The 14813-nt window shown below is 47.3% G+C and overlaps 1 protein-coding gene across 5 annotated transcripts in view; it reads right to left on the bottom strand.

The window, feature by feature from the left end:
* Positions 1-10800, bottom strand: part of ppfibp2 (PPFIA binding protein 2) — a 105664-nt gene extending 94864 nt beyond the window's left edge. For 2 of the 5 annotated variants that reach the window (XM_033038813.1, XM_033038815.1), the window contains exon 1: positions 10608-10800. The gene's annotated coding sequence lies outside the window, so the exon portion shown is untranslated. The remainder of the gene's footprint in view (positions 1-10607) is intronic. The other 3 variants (XM_033038811.1, XM_033038812.1, XM_033038814.1) reach the window with 2 other exon arrangements.
* Between the last annotated feature and the right edge of the window lie 4013 nt (positions 10801-14813).

The raw sequence follows: 14813 nt of genomic DNA, 5'->3' as shown, positions 1-14813 counted from the left end.
GGCAGCATCTGTGGAGGGAAATGACTGGGCACGTTTAGATCAGGACTGACGGGGTAGAGGGCAGGCAGCTGGCAGAAGGAGATGAGACTTCTCCTACCTACACCATCAGTCTGAAGAAGGCTCCCAACCTGAAATGTCATCTGTTCGTTCCATTCTCGACTGCTGCCGGGCCCACCGAGTCCCTCGCTCCAGCATTTTGTGTTTTGTTCAATGCAGACTAGGGTGGAAACTGGTTACTCTGCTTTTGATCTTGATAGGCAACACTGGCCTCCAGCCACAGAATGGTTTACCTGCCAAACCTAGGCCTAGGAGCTGTACAGGAAAGGTGTTTATCAGCTGTGATACTTACAGTCAAAGTGCCCTGTATTCTGGACCTGACATCTTGTCTCACTCACCATGACCTCCTTTGTATCTCTGATGGCAGCTCAAGCCAGTAGTGCTGAAGGTTCAATTTTACCCTGGTGCAGCGGTAGAGTTGCTGCCTTACAGTGCCGGAGACCCGGGTTTCAATCCTGACTACGGGTGCTGTCTGTACTTCGTTTGTACTTTCTCCCTGTGACCGTGTGGTTTTTTTCCGGGTGCTCCGGTTTCCTCCCACACTCCAAACAGTACAGGTTTGTAGGTTAATTGGCTTTGGTAAAACTTGTAAATTGTCGCTAGTGTGAAGGATAATGTTAGCGTACGGGGATCGCTGGTCGATGTGGAAACGCTAGGCCGAAGAGCCTGTTTCCGCACTGCATCTCTCAACTGAATCAAGGAACCATCACAGTTAGATATGGTGGTGAAGAAGGCTTGCTTTCATCGGTCGGGGAATTGAGTATAGAAGTTGGGACATTATGTTCCATTGTTCAAGATGTTGGTGGGACCAAACTTGGAGCGTTGTGTTCACAGCACAGATAGGGGCCCTTTGGCCCACCACAGCCATGCTGATCCTTTTTCTCAGCTATATTAACCCCATGTGTCCATGTTAGGTCTATTCCTTTATGCCTTGCCTATTTAAGTCTCTGTCTATATGCCTCAGTCATAAAGCACAGGAACAGGACCTTCAGACCAACTTGTCCATACCAACCAAGCTCACGTTTGAGTCCTGTCCCTCTAAACTTTCCTTTCTATGTACCAGTCCAAATGTCTTTTAAATGTTATTGTTCCTCCCTCAGCTACTACCTCTAGTAGCACGTTCCCATATACCTACCATCCTCTGCATGAAAAAGTTGCCCTCAAGTTCCAATGTCTTTAACCTCGCATCTTAAACCTACTCCCCCCGACTCATGATTCTATAACCATAGGAAAAGGACTCCGTGCATTACCCTATTACCCCTACCCCACCCCCCCCCCCCCCCCCCCCCCCCCTCCCTCCTCACCTCCAACTTGTTAGATCACCCTCAGCCATCCTGCATGCCAAGGAATACAATCCTACCCTTCCCAATGTCGGCCTACAGCTCAGGCCCTCGAGTCCTGGCAACACCCTCATAAATCTTCTCTGCGCTCGTTCCAGCTTAATGGGATCGTTACAATAGCAAGGTGACCAAAGCTGAACAAACGGTTAATAGTATCTGATTTCATCATCTCCTCTGACTGCATGTTCCATATATCAACCAAAACAAAACTACCCTTCAGATCCCCTTGAAACTTCTTACTCTCACCTTAAAGCAGCAGCACCTTGTTTGTTTTTTTAAACCCCTTTTACGAGTAAACGATTTTAGCTATTTACTCCTGAAATGCTGCACATAATATTTCCATCAAGTCACCCCTCAGTGTCCTTCACTCCTGTTATTCATGGCTGGGTCACTCTTCCTGTTGTGTTTTTGTGCCACAAAGCAATACAGGTTTTTGGCATTTAAATATTATATCTTTCAATATTGTTCATTGTCCAACACTGCTTTACCTTTTGATGAAGTTTTCCCCAACCTACCCCATCCAATCTGCCCCATCCTCTCACACCTAGAACATAGAACTGTAAACGTAGCAAACATAAACTAATCCCCTTTTCCTGCACTGAATTCACATTGCTTCATATCAGGTCGGGTCGGGGGGAGCTCCCCCCGCCACGGGTACCATGTAATCCCGTGCTACCTGCTCCATGGTCGGATAGTCGGCGACTAAACCGTCTCCCCCACCTGGTTTGCCAGGTGAGGAGGGGGCTGTGGACCCCCAGCAGGACCAAACACAAGACCTGTCAAAGTGAAGATGAGCTCCTAGCGAGCCAACAGCCATCCACACTTCAGTCGAAGTTGTGATCACTGTTGTACATAGCACTGTAAGGAATGATGATAAAGCACACACACCAATATCCTATACTTCCAGCGGCGGAAGTCTGCAGGAACTGGAGGACAGAGATGTGTGGTGCGTCCGTCACCGTCGGAAACCAGCACCACTGTGTCGCTAACATTTTGAACGATGATGAATGAATGCTTCATATCCTGTCATATTCATGTGCATGTCTAAAAGTTTTTTTAAATGCCACTATCGGATCACAGTCCACCGCTGCCCCTGGCAGTAGGTTCCAGGCACCCATTACCCTGGGTAAAAAATTAAAAACAACTTGCCGTTCACATCTCCTTTAAGCTTCCCCCCCTCTTGTCCTTAGAGCCACGCCACCTAGTCTTTGACATTTCCAGTTGCCTTTATTTACTAAGCAAAGAAACCTTCAGTTCCCTTTGTTTTGGTTGCAAACACTGCCTCAGATTGAAGTTCCAAAGTGATGTAAAGTTTGATAATATAATGACGGCTCTTTCCCGACTGCCTCTTTAAAAGATGATTAATTTACCCTTTCTCATTAGATCCAAAATTGCTTGTTTCCCCAGTCAGTACGTCAACATAATGCTCCAGAAATCCACACTATCTTCAACAATGTTGCACCTACTGTAACACCAGTCAATATGTGGATGAGAGCTTTAAGGGCCTGTCCCACGAGCATGCGCCTGCATGCGGCAAGCGCGACCTAACGTGGTCGCTTGGGCCGTACGGCCTCGCGGGGCCGGTCCCACTTCGATCGCCGGAGCCGTATGGAGTTGTCCTGACAACGCGCGGGGCTCCGAAAAACTGACACTGTTCAAAAATTCCGTGCGGCAACGGCCTGCCTGCCCGCAGCCGCATTGAGGCCATATGCACCGCCTCGAAGGGAGTGTCCAGCATCTTGACGCCGTACGACACGCACGAACTTCCCGCGAACTTCACGTCACTCACTCGACCCCCGCGCAGCCCCCGCTTTCGGTTTGGTCGCGCTCGCCGCATGCAGGCGCGTGCTGATGGGACTGGCCCTGTACGGGGATCACTCGACCTCCGTGCGGCCCCCGCTTCCGGTTTGGTCGCGCTTGCCGCATGCATGCCGCATGCTCGTGGGACAGGCCCTTTAGTATAGTTTATTATTATCTTGTGTACAGTGAAAAGCTTTTGTTGCATGCTACCCGGTCTAAAAGATTATACGTAATTACACTCAAGCTGTCCACAGCGTGTAGATAAATGATAAAGGGTACAACATTTAGTGCAAGATAAAGTCTTGTGAGTGATTACTGTGTCACTAGTTATATGCAATTCTACACAAGCCTCCCTTTATGTTGCTGAAGTTATGGATATTTTTTTCCCCCAATCCCAACTCTCTTATATCCCTGCAACCTCTAATACATTGGCTTTCTCGGCATCCACTGTTCTTTGAAGCTTGCTCCAACAACACAACATCAACTTTCCAGCCGTAAATCTTCATTCCAGAAATCAGCATCAACTCATTAACCCTTGGAGTGCTCAATGCAGCTCTGCTAATCAGAGTAGGACGGAATTGAATGTGCTGGTTTACACCGACGATAGGCGCAAAATGCTGGAGTGACTCAGCGGGACAGGCAGCACCTCTGCCTGGAAGGCACCCTTTGTCTCGTTTTCACACCTTGCACTTCCTTGTCTCTGTATCTCCCTCTCCCACGACTTCAGTCTGAGGAAGGGTCTCGACCCGAAACGTCACCCATTCCTTCTATCCAGGGATGCTGCCTGTCCCGCTGAGTTACTCCAGCAATTTGTGTCTATATTCTGCTAATTTGAGTCATTGAGTCGTACAGCACAGAAACTGGCCCTACCTGTTCATGCTGAGTAAGATGCTTCATCTAAGCTCATCAGTCTCATTTGCCTATATTCCTTCAAACCTTTTCCATCCACGTATTAGTATAAAATGTTTTTTAAATGTGGTTATTGTACCCACCTATGGCAGCCTAAGCCATATACACGCCACCTTCTGTATGAAAATAGTTGCCCTTCATATTTAATTTAGATTTTAGAGATACAGCGCGGAAACAGTCCCTTCGGCCCACCGAGTCTGCGCCGACCAGCGATTCCTGTACACTAACATTATCTTACACACACTGGGGACAAATTACAATTTTGCCAAAGGCAATTAACCCACAAACCTGTACATCTTTGGAGTGTGGGAGAGAACCGGAGCACCCGGAGAAAACCCTAGCGGCCACAGGGAGCGAATGTACAAACTCCGTACAGGCAGCGCCCGTAGTCAGGATCGAACCCAGGTCACTGGAGTTTTAAGGCAGCAACTCTACCCATGCCGCCCCATGTTTTTAATAAATCTTTCCCCTTCACCTCTAATTCTTGATTCCCCATACCGTGGTTAAAAGACTGTGCATTCAGCCTTTCTACATTCTCCTTTTTAGTCATTCCTTGTACACTCACATCCAAGTCATTGATGTAGATGGCAAAGAGCAATGGGCCGATTATTGATATCCGAGGCACACCACTGGTCACAGTTCTCCAGCTGGAATAACAACCTTCCCCCACCACCTGCTGCTTCCAACTATGAAGCCAACGCTGAATCAGTCTGAAGAAGGATCTCGACCCAAAACCTCACCAAACCATGTTCTCCTGCGAAGCTGCCTGACGCACTGAGTTACTCCAGCACTTTGTGTCCTTCTGGATCCGGTTAGCTAGCTCTCCCTGGATCCAAGAGGGGGGTTGAAACTTCAGAAATGACTGAAAGTCAGTGAGTGAAAGTTCATTTTAACAAGGAGGAAGGGGAAAAAAATCTTAAGCTTTTGAAAATAGAGACACACAATATGTGGCTCAATATTTAAATGCTTACAGAAGGTACCCACATGGAATTTACCCTTGAAGCATCATTTTGTGAAAGTCATTAGCTACAGCAGCAGCAGGAAGGAACAATATACTCATTAAGCTACTGATATTTCCAGCCAGTTGCAGTATTTCCAACTTATTGCTGATTAAGGCATATGTTTAAAGTGAACTGCAGGGGGAAGTTGGGCAGGCTGGGACTTTATGTCGTGGAACTAAGGAGGCTGAGGGGTGGACGTATCGGGTGCATAAAATCACGAGGGGAATAGATGGGGTGAGTGCACAGTCTTTTTCGCAGGGTTGGGGGAAATCAAGGACTAGATGGCATAGATTTAAGGTGAGAGAGGAAAGATTGGTACCCAAGGGGAACATTCGCACAGAGGGTGCCGAGATACTCCTCCCCCTTCTGTCATGGGGTAGACTGAGACAAATTCCCCTCCCCCATCTTTGCATAACCCCAATCCTTTCCACTTGTCACTTTAAATTCATGTTTAGCTTAGAGAAACAGCGTGGAAACAGGCCCTTCGGCAAACCGGGTCCGCGCCGACCAGCGATCCCCGCACATTCACACCATCCTACACCCACTAGGGACAATTTTTACATTTACCAAGCCAATTAACCTGCAAACCTGTAAGTCTTTGGAGTGTGGGAGGAAACCGAAGATCTCGGAGAAAACCCACTCAGTTCACAGGGGAGAACGTGCAAACTCCGTACAGACAGCACCCGTAGTCGGGATCGAACCCAGGTCTCTGTATTTTGTGTTTTTATGACTGTTGGCTGATCAATTCCCCTCCTGGGATAAATAAAGTTCTAGTGTATCATATCGCATATGGAACGAGCTGCCAGAGGAAGTAGTCGAGGTAGCCACCATACCAACATATATAGGATAGTAGAACAAGGAACTGCAGATGCAGATTTACACAAACGGATACAAAGTACTGGAGTAACTCAGTGGCTCAGGCAGCATCGTTACACAATGTGGGTAGCTGACTCTTCTTCAGAAGGAAGGTCCCAACCTAAAACATCACCTATCTACGTTCTCCAGAGATACTGCCTGACCCGCCGAGTTACACAGGAAAATGCTGGAAATACTCATTGTGTCGTGCAGTACCTATGGAGAGACAAACAGGTAATATTTCAAGCCTGAGCCCCTTCCTACAATGAAGTCTCAAAGCAAGGTTAGTGTCAAAGTACATGATGGAAACAGGCTGTTCAGCCCATCGAGTCCATGCCAACTACCAATCACCAATTCACACTAGTTCCACATGTTATCCCACTTTCTCATTCACTCCCTACACATTGGAGGCAATTTACAGAGGGCAATTTACCTACAAACCCACATGTCTTTGGGCAGTTTGTTGGAGGAAACCAGAGCACCCGGAGGAAACCCATACGATCACAGGGGGAACAATCAAACTCCACTCAGACAGCACCTGAGGTCAGGATCGATCTCGTGTCTCTGCTGCTTAATGAGGCAGCAGCTCAACCAGCTGCGCCACCTTGCCGGGTCTCTGTTTAAGGTAGTGAGTTTTCACATGTTCCGTGGAGGAAACCTTCCGAACATTTCACCAGCAAGAAATACTCAGCGCACAGTTTCTCTCCGAATCTTTGCGCTTCACTCTTATTTATGGTGCCGTACATGGCAGAGCAGCTGCAGATCCAGAGAGCGTGGAAGTGGCGCGTTATTCTTCCCAAGCACTCCCCAGGCAAGTCTCCTGGTTCAACAACAAGGATAAACAGCCCATAACAATGGAGCCTCATTCCGTGTTGTTTAAAGTTCATCTTACTAGAAAAGAGATTTACTAGAATGTTGCCTGGGTTTCAGCAACTAAGTTACAGAGAAAGGTTGAACAAGTTAGGTCTTTATTCTTTGGAGCGCAGAAGGTTAAGGGGGGGGACTTGATAGAGGTCTTTAAAATTATGAGAGGGATAGACAGAGTTGATGTGGATAAGCTTTTCCCATTGAGAGTAGGGAAGATTCAAACAAGAGGACATGACTTGAGAATTAAGGGACAGAAGTTTAGGGGTAACATGAGGGGGAACTTCTTTACTCAGAGAGTGGTAGCTGTGTGGAATGAGCTTCCAGTGGAAGTGGTGGAGGCAGGTTCGATTTTATCATTTAAAAATAAATTGGATAGGTATATGGACGGGAAAGGAATGGAGGGTTATGGTCTGAGTGCAGGTAGATGGGACTAGGGGAAAATAAGTGTTCGGCACGGACTTGAAGGGCCGAGATGGCCTGTTTCCGTGCTGTAGTTGTTATATGGTTATCTAAATCACGCACTGAGTTTTGACTTAGACCAACATGTTTTATATCAACTGGGAAACCCCAAGCTCAAAAAGGATAAAAGACAGTGTGGAGGTGGGAAGGGGAAGAGGGATTCAAAGAGGGGGCGCAAAATAGACAGATATAAAAGCTGTTGGAGGAAGCAAGGATTCGTATTTCTCGACTTCCTTTCACAACCCGTTAGCTGAAGGTATAACAGCCAACAATGTCCTTCTCAATTTAGCAGCCTGCATGGTACAACAGTAATTACAGGGCTGGGTGTTGTAATCAGCGGCTTAACTAATAATCCGGAGGCCGCTTCACAACGAGTTCAATTAAATTAAAAAAATATCAATCTGGTGGCAGAAGGTTGATGTCAATAAAAATCTGAGTTGAAGAGACAATCTGCTAGAGGAGCTCAGGCAGCATCTGGGGAGGGAAGGGAATTGTTGATATTGAGTCAGGATTCTTCTTCGGACTGGAAGAACGTCCTCCTCGTCTCCGAAATGGGGAAGAGGTTTCTAAAACTAGAGGACACAGGCTTCAGCGAAGAGATTTAAGAGGGACCTCAGATGCAGCTTTTTCACTCAGTGGGTCATCTGTAATTGGAATGAGCTGCCAGGGGAAGGTTTAACTTAGGTACACAAAAATGCTGGAGAAACTCAGCAGGTGCAGCAGCATCTATGGAGCGAAGGAAATAGGTCTTCTTCAGACTGCAGTTCCTTCTTGAAGGTTTAACTTAGTTCAGTATAGGGATGCAGCGTGGAAACAGGCCCTTCGGCCCACACAGTCCGTGCCCACCAGCGTACATCGGTAAACTAGTTCTATCCTGCACGCTTGGGACAATTTAAAAAGCCAATTGACCGACAAACCTGCACATGGGAGGAAACCGGAGCACCTGGAGAAAACCTGCGTGGTCACAGGGAGAACGTACAAACTCCGTACAGACAGCACCCCCAAGCAGGATGGAACCCGGGTCCCTGGCGCTGTAAGGCAGCAACTCTACCACTGCACCAGAGCAGCCGGAGGAAACCCATATGATCACAGGCTGCCCAGATAAAGGAAGAGAAACTGATACAATTGTAACTTCTAAAAGACACCAGGACAGATGTATTGATAGGAAGGATTTAGAAGGCAGTGGACCAATTGCAGGCAAATGAGAATAGCTCAGCGTGGCAAATTGATCAGATTGGACAAGGTGGGCTGATGATAGACATAAAATGCTGGAGTTATGCCCCTGTCCCACTTAGGAAACCTGAACGGAAACCTCTGGAGACTTTGCGCCTCACCCAAGATTTCCGTGAGGTTCCCGGAGGTTGCAGGTGGTTGCAGGTAGTGGAAGCAGGTAGGGAGACTGACAAAAAACCTCCGGGAACCTCAGGGAACCGCACGGAAACCTTGGGTGGGGCGCAAAGTCTCCAGAGGTTTCCGCTCAGGTTTCCTAAGTGGGGCAGGGGCATAAATTAGCGGGACGGACCCTCTGAAGAAGGGTCTTGACCCGAAACATCGTCCATTCCTTCTCTCCAGAGATGCTGCCTGCCCCGCTACTGTAACCGCTGTTCCAGCTGTGGACTCCTATATATCGGCGAGACCAAGCGCAGGCTCGGCGCCCGTTTCGCTGGACACCTCCTCTCAGTCCACTTAAAGCTACCTGATCTCCCGGTTGCTAAACACTTTAACCCCCCCCCCCCCCCATTCCCACACTGACCTTTCTGTCCTGGGTCTCCTCCATTGTCAGAGTGAGGCCTAGTGTAAACAACACCTCATATTTCGCTCGGGCAGCTTACACCCCAGCGGTATGAACATTGACCTCTAACTTCAAGTAACCCTTACTTTCCCTCTCTCTCTCTCCATCCCTCCCCCTTCCCAGTTCTCCAACCAGTCTGACTGTCCCCCTGATTACATTGCATCTCTGCTTGCTTTGTTGTCACCTTCTCCTCCCTAACAATGGTCTATTCTACATTTTTCTTGATCTGCATGTTTTGATCTCTTACACTTCCTCATCTCTGTAATTCCCTCTCCCCCGGCGCTCAGTCTGATGATGAGTCTTGACCCGAAACATCACCCATTCCTTCTATCCAGAGATGCCGCCTGTCCCGCTGAGTTAGTCTAGCATATGTGTGTCTATCTTCGGTGCATCTGCAGTTCCTTCCTACACAAGGTGGGCTGAAGGGCCAGTCTCTGTGCGTGTACAGCTTTAGGATTCCAAATGGGTGGCCACTTATTCTGAAACAAGTTGTAGACACTCACGCAAGAGGAAACATCATTTTCAAAGGCTCACTGCACAAGCACAAGATTGGGTGTAAAGCAGATGGGTTTCAGGTTACCTTTGACAGTGAAATATGGAAATATTGCACAATTGACATTGCCAACAAACATCCCAACTCAGCCAGCCCCAAGGTGTCCCATGTGTCATCCCGTGAAGCACAGGTTCCCACCCCTCCCACTGACATCAGTTCCAGATGAAACTGCAGAACAAGCGACTGAATGCAACTACCAACCAGTGACTCACTCACTCAAAGAACAGGTTTTAGTAGTATGGCTGAGCACCTGCCGAGAGCCAGTGCAGAGGTTTAACCCGTGTTGTACCAGAACTATCGAATACATCCTCACCGTCTCTCCAACGCAGCCCAGGATGGGGCAACTGTGCCAGGCGGAGAAAAGAACAGGAAACAGGAGGAGAAATGGAGACCATTCTGCCCATCGAAACTCCTCCGCTGTCCAATATGACTGATGTCATGGCTTCCACAGCCGTCTGTGGCAATAGATTCCACAGATCACCACGATCTTCGATGGTGATCAGAGATCATGGCGATGAATCTGTGGAATTCATTGCCACATTCAGCTGTGTATGCCAAGCCAGAGAGCATTTTTTTTTTTAAAGCAGAGATTGATAGGTTTATGATTAGTAAGGGTGTCCAAGTTTATGGGGAGAAGGCAGGAGAACAAGATTCCAGCGTCTGCAGTTCTTTGTGCCTCCTTCTTAAGTTAAGATCCTCATAATACCCCTTGCACTTAAAAAAAAATATCAGTATATTCTCTATAGCCAAAACTCTCTCCATTCCGTACTAAAGTATGATATCATAGAACTCGTGTATGCTATGATTTGCCTGGATAGCACTCAAAACAAAGATTTCACTGTATCGCTGTACATGTGATAATAATATTCATAATACAATCATCTTTACAGCAATTATGTGCACTTTGTTGAATGGCAATAAGTTGGAAGCTATTAAAATATAAACAAGCGCCATATGAATTCAATCATACTCACATAGTCTGTTGTCTCAGTGCAAGCTGCAATCGAGTTAGATGGGAACGCAATGCCAAATATTAACAAGTTTATTCGCAGAAGTCACACAAAAGCCATTTGCAGAGAGTTCGACGTGAACCTTTGAGAGAGTAAAACCACATCTGCCTTCGAGCAAAGTGAGATGGAGCCACCCACAGCGAGCCCAACCTCTTTACCCGGAATCTACATACAATGCAACACTTGCCAGTCGCTTGTCTGTCCTGTATGTCCGTGTTCCACTGATCTGTTCCCGCCCATTGTTGTGGCAGTGTGCGGTGTAGGGATCCACTCCTGCTCAAAGTACTGAAGCTGGCCACTTGTAAATGGAGACTGGAGCAAATCTGAAGTGGGTCAGGTTTACACAGAAGATAAACACAAATTGCTGGAGGAACTCAGCGGGACAGGCAGCGTCTCCGGATGGAAGGGATGGGTGACGTTTCAGGTCGAGACCCTTCTTCACACTGAAGTCTGGGGAGAGGGAGATACAGAGATAAGGAAGTGCAAGGTGCGAAAACAAGACAAAGGGTTCCTTCTATCCAGAGATGCTGTCCGAAACGTTGCCTATTTCCTTCGCTCCATAGATGCTGCTGCACCCGCTGAGTTTCTCCAGCTTTTTTGTGTACCTGCCTGTCCCGCTGAGTTACTCCAGCAGTTTGTGTCCATCTTCAGTTTTAAACCAGCATCTGCAGTTCCTTCCCGCAGGTTCACACAGATCAGTGTCGGTGAGAGCAGGTGACTATAGCCTTTCTCCACAGATAAAAAAGTCATTCGAGGGGGTCATAAATTGTCCCCTGTGCAGAACCATGCACGTTCAGCATCTGAATGGAGACACAAGAAACTGCAGATGCTGGAATCTTGCGTAAAGACAAGGAGAAAGAGGACATCTCTGATGTCCGAGTGGAAAATCTCATCTTGTGAGATGCTGCTCCCATCATTTATGAACTTATGAATTGATTAATTCTATTCAAATTTTTGGTCACACTTTCCTTACACCCCCCCCCTCTCCCCTGCACCCATTTTCTCCACTAGCCGTCCCACTTCCCCCTCCCCCATTGTCCCCTTCCACTGATATCCCTCCCTCCAGCCTTACATTTAACCCCCTCCTCGGCAACTATTTTGTCTCCTTTTCACCTCTAGCCTTTGTCACTCACTCCACTCATCTGCAAATCACCCCCCCCCCCCCGCCCCCCCCCCCCCCCCCCCACCAGGCCCTCACCTGTATCTATCACCACCCAGGATTTCCCTCTTTTCCAGCTACTACAATAAGTCTGAAGAAGGGTTCCAACCCATGACATTACATCCATTACATTCACAGAGGGCGATGGGTATATGGAACGAGCTGCCAGAGGAGGTAGTTGAGGCAGCGCATTTAAAAGACACTTGGACAGGTATATGGGCAGGAAACGTTTGGAGGGATATGGGGCAAACAGGACGAGCTTAGATGGAGCATTTTGAGTTGGGCGAGTTGGGCCAAAGGGCCTATTTCCATGCTGTACACAAAATGCTGGAGTAACTCAGCGGGTCAGGCAGCATCCGTGGAGAACATGGATAGGTGACCTTTCAGGTCAGGTCAGAAGAGTTCCGAAAAGTTAGCTATCCACGTTTTCCAGAGATGCTGCCTGACCCGCTGAGTTACTCCAGCATCTTGTGTCTTTCCTTGGTGAACCAGCATCTACAGTTCCTTGTTTCGCCATGCCGAATAACTCTATGCTGCCTGACTCTCTGAGTTTCTCCAGCATATGTTTTGCCCAGTGTCCCAGCATCTGTCCCTGAATGATTGTTGCTCCACATACTACCAAATGCTTCTCCAAGGTCCCTTATACCCTCCGCTCCAAGAGTGACCCACAATTGCTTACTAATTGGATTGTCACAGTGGCGCAGTGGAAGAGTTGCTGCCTTACAGAGCCAGAGACCAGAGATCCTGACTATGGGTGCTTGTCTGTACGGAATTCATACGTTCTTCCCGTGACCACATGGACATGTAGGTTAATTGGCTTGGTATAATTGTAAATTGTCCCTTATGTGTGTAGGATAGTGTTAATGTGCGGGGATCGCTGGTCGGCGCGGACTCAATGGGCCCCAGGGGCCTGTTTCCGTGCTGTATCTCTAAAACTAAAAAAAAAAAAAACCTTAAATTAAACTTTACTAACTAATACTTCAAACAGCCTCTGGTTAAGCTGACATTGATCACAAACAGAACAGGCCCCCTACTCCACTTTGCCAGATAAGAACATTCCAAATAGTATGAAATCGCATTCGTGGAAAGCATCACAAATGGTTTGAATTAGCCATGACCACATCAGCAGACCCGCTACCGACAGTCGGATTTCATTAGCACAGAAAGAGTGTGCAATTAAATGCCCATTTAACCAAGCCCACGTTCCCTTTTTGAAAGGAACTGGGTGAAGGTGCAATTTAATTGCTTTTCAATGCGCAGGAAGTGAGCTTACTTAATGCCACATGAAATAAATAACCCCAACAACTCTCTGCTCCAGTGTCGCCCCGAGAATCCATTTGATCCTTAGTCCACCCTGTTCTCTGCACAATGCATTCCTCACGACAGTCACATCCCATCTCCATCCCTGCCAATTTGCACCGTGCAAATGAAGGCTACTTTTTACAGCTCATTAACAGCCCGTCATGTAATTAATTCAGTGCAATAATCTCGTCAGAAACGATTAACCTTCCACTCTGAAGTGCAGCACCAAAACACCAATAGGCGGGTGACAATTACTGACTTGTATCCAAATATTCCTTACAGCGAATTCCACCAAAGCAATGCAGCAAATAAAGAGAAAATTCATATAGATATTGCCCGATCCCTCACAGGTGCTGATCCATCCCACCTGCAACTGAAGGGATCTATCTATAGGAGGCGCTGCCTCAAAAAGTTAGCCAATATCATCAAAGACACCCTGGCCAGTACAGTTTAGTTTATTGCCACGTGTACCAAGGTACAGTGAAAAGCTTTTTGTCGCATGTTAACCAGTCAATAGAAAGATAATACATGATTACAATCTATCCATTTACAGTGTACAGATACATGATAAGGGAATAACGTTTAGTGCAAGGTAAAGCCAGCAAAGTCCGGTCAAGGAAAGTCCGAGGGACATCAAAGAGGTAGATAGTAGTTCAGCACTGCTCTCTGGTTGTGGTGGGATGATTCAGTTGCTTCATAACAGCTGGGAAGAAACTGTACCTGAATCTGAAGGTGTGCGCTTTCACACTTCTGTACCTTTTGCTCGATGGGAGAGGGCAAGGAGTGGCTAGGGTGCAACTCGTCCTTGATTATGCTGCTGGCCTTGCCGAGGCAGCGTGGGGAAAAATCAAAGGGATGTTTGTTTGTGTGATCGCCACACTCCCATCTCACTGCTGCCATCAGGAAAAAGGTACAGGAGCCTGAAAACCGTGACCTCCAGGTTCCAACCATCAGGCCCTTGGAAAAAAAAGAGAAACACAATACTCCAGGTGAGGTCTCACCAGGGCCCTGTACAACTGCAGAAGGACCTCTTTACTCCAATACTCAAATCCTCTCGTTATGAAGGCCATCATGCCATTAGCTTTCTTCACTGCCTGCTGTACCTGCATGTTTACTTTCAGTGACTGGTGTACAAGGACACCCAGGTCTGAAGAAGGGTCTCGACTCGAAACGTCACCCATTCCTTCTCTCCAGAGATCCTGCCTGTTCCGCTGAGTTACTCCAGCTTTTTGTGTCTATCTTTAATTTAAACCAGCATTTGCAGTTCCTTCCTACACATCATGGGGCATCTTGATCGGCATGGGCGAGTTAGGCCAAAGAGCCTGTTTCTGCGCTCCATGACTGGAAACATTAATTTGGGTTCAAAATTGGAATCAATGGAACTCCAGTACAGATGACAACCTTAATTTCAGATCAACCAAAGACAGTAGACTTAGTATTTGTGGTACTGGTGTTTGAAAGTAAATCAAAGCCAGAAAGATGGAGACGTATTAACTATCTACGTAACTATCATCAGCGTCTGTTTACGTGCAGATAAGTAACAAAATCCACACACATTTTAAACACACCATCCGGAAACCTGAACTCCAATTTTATAGCAAATATTAAAAGATGCTCATCCCATCGCCAGGAAAAGCGCCCTAGTATTGGACAGGTTTATGTGCTGTTAGTTCTACAGGTCAGAGTTGCTTTGTGGCCATTTCCACTGA

This window comes from Amblyraja radiata, chromosome 20 (assembly GCF_010909765.2).
Source record: "Amblyraja radiata isolate CabotCenter1 chromosome 20, sAmbRad1.1.pri, whole genome shotgun sequence".
Lineage (NCBI taxonomy): Eukaryota > Metazoa > Chordata > Chondrichthyes > Rajiformes > Rajidae > Amblyraja > Amblyraja radiata.
This window is presented reverse-complemented; position numbering and strand designations above follow the sequence as displayed.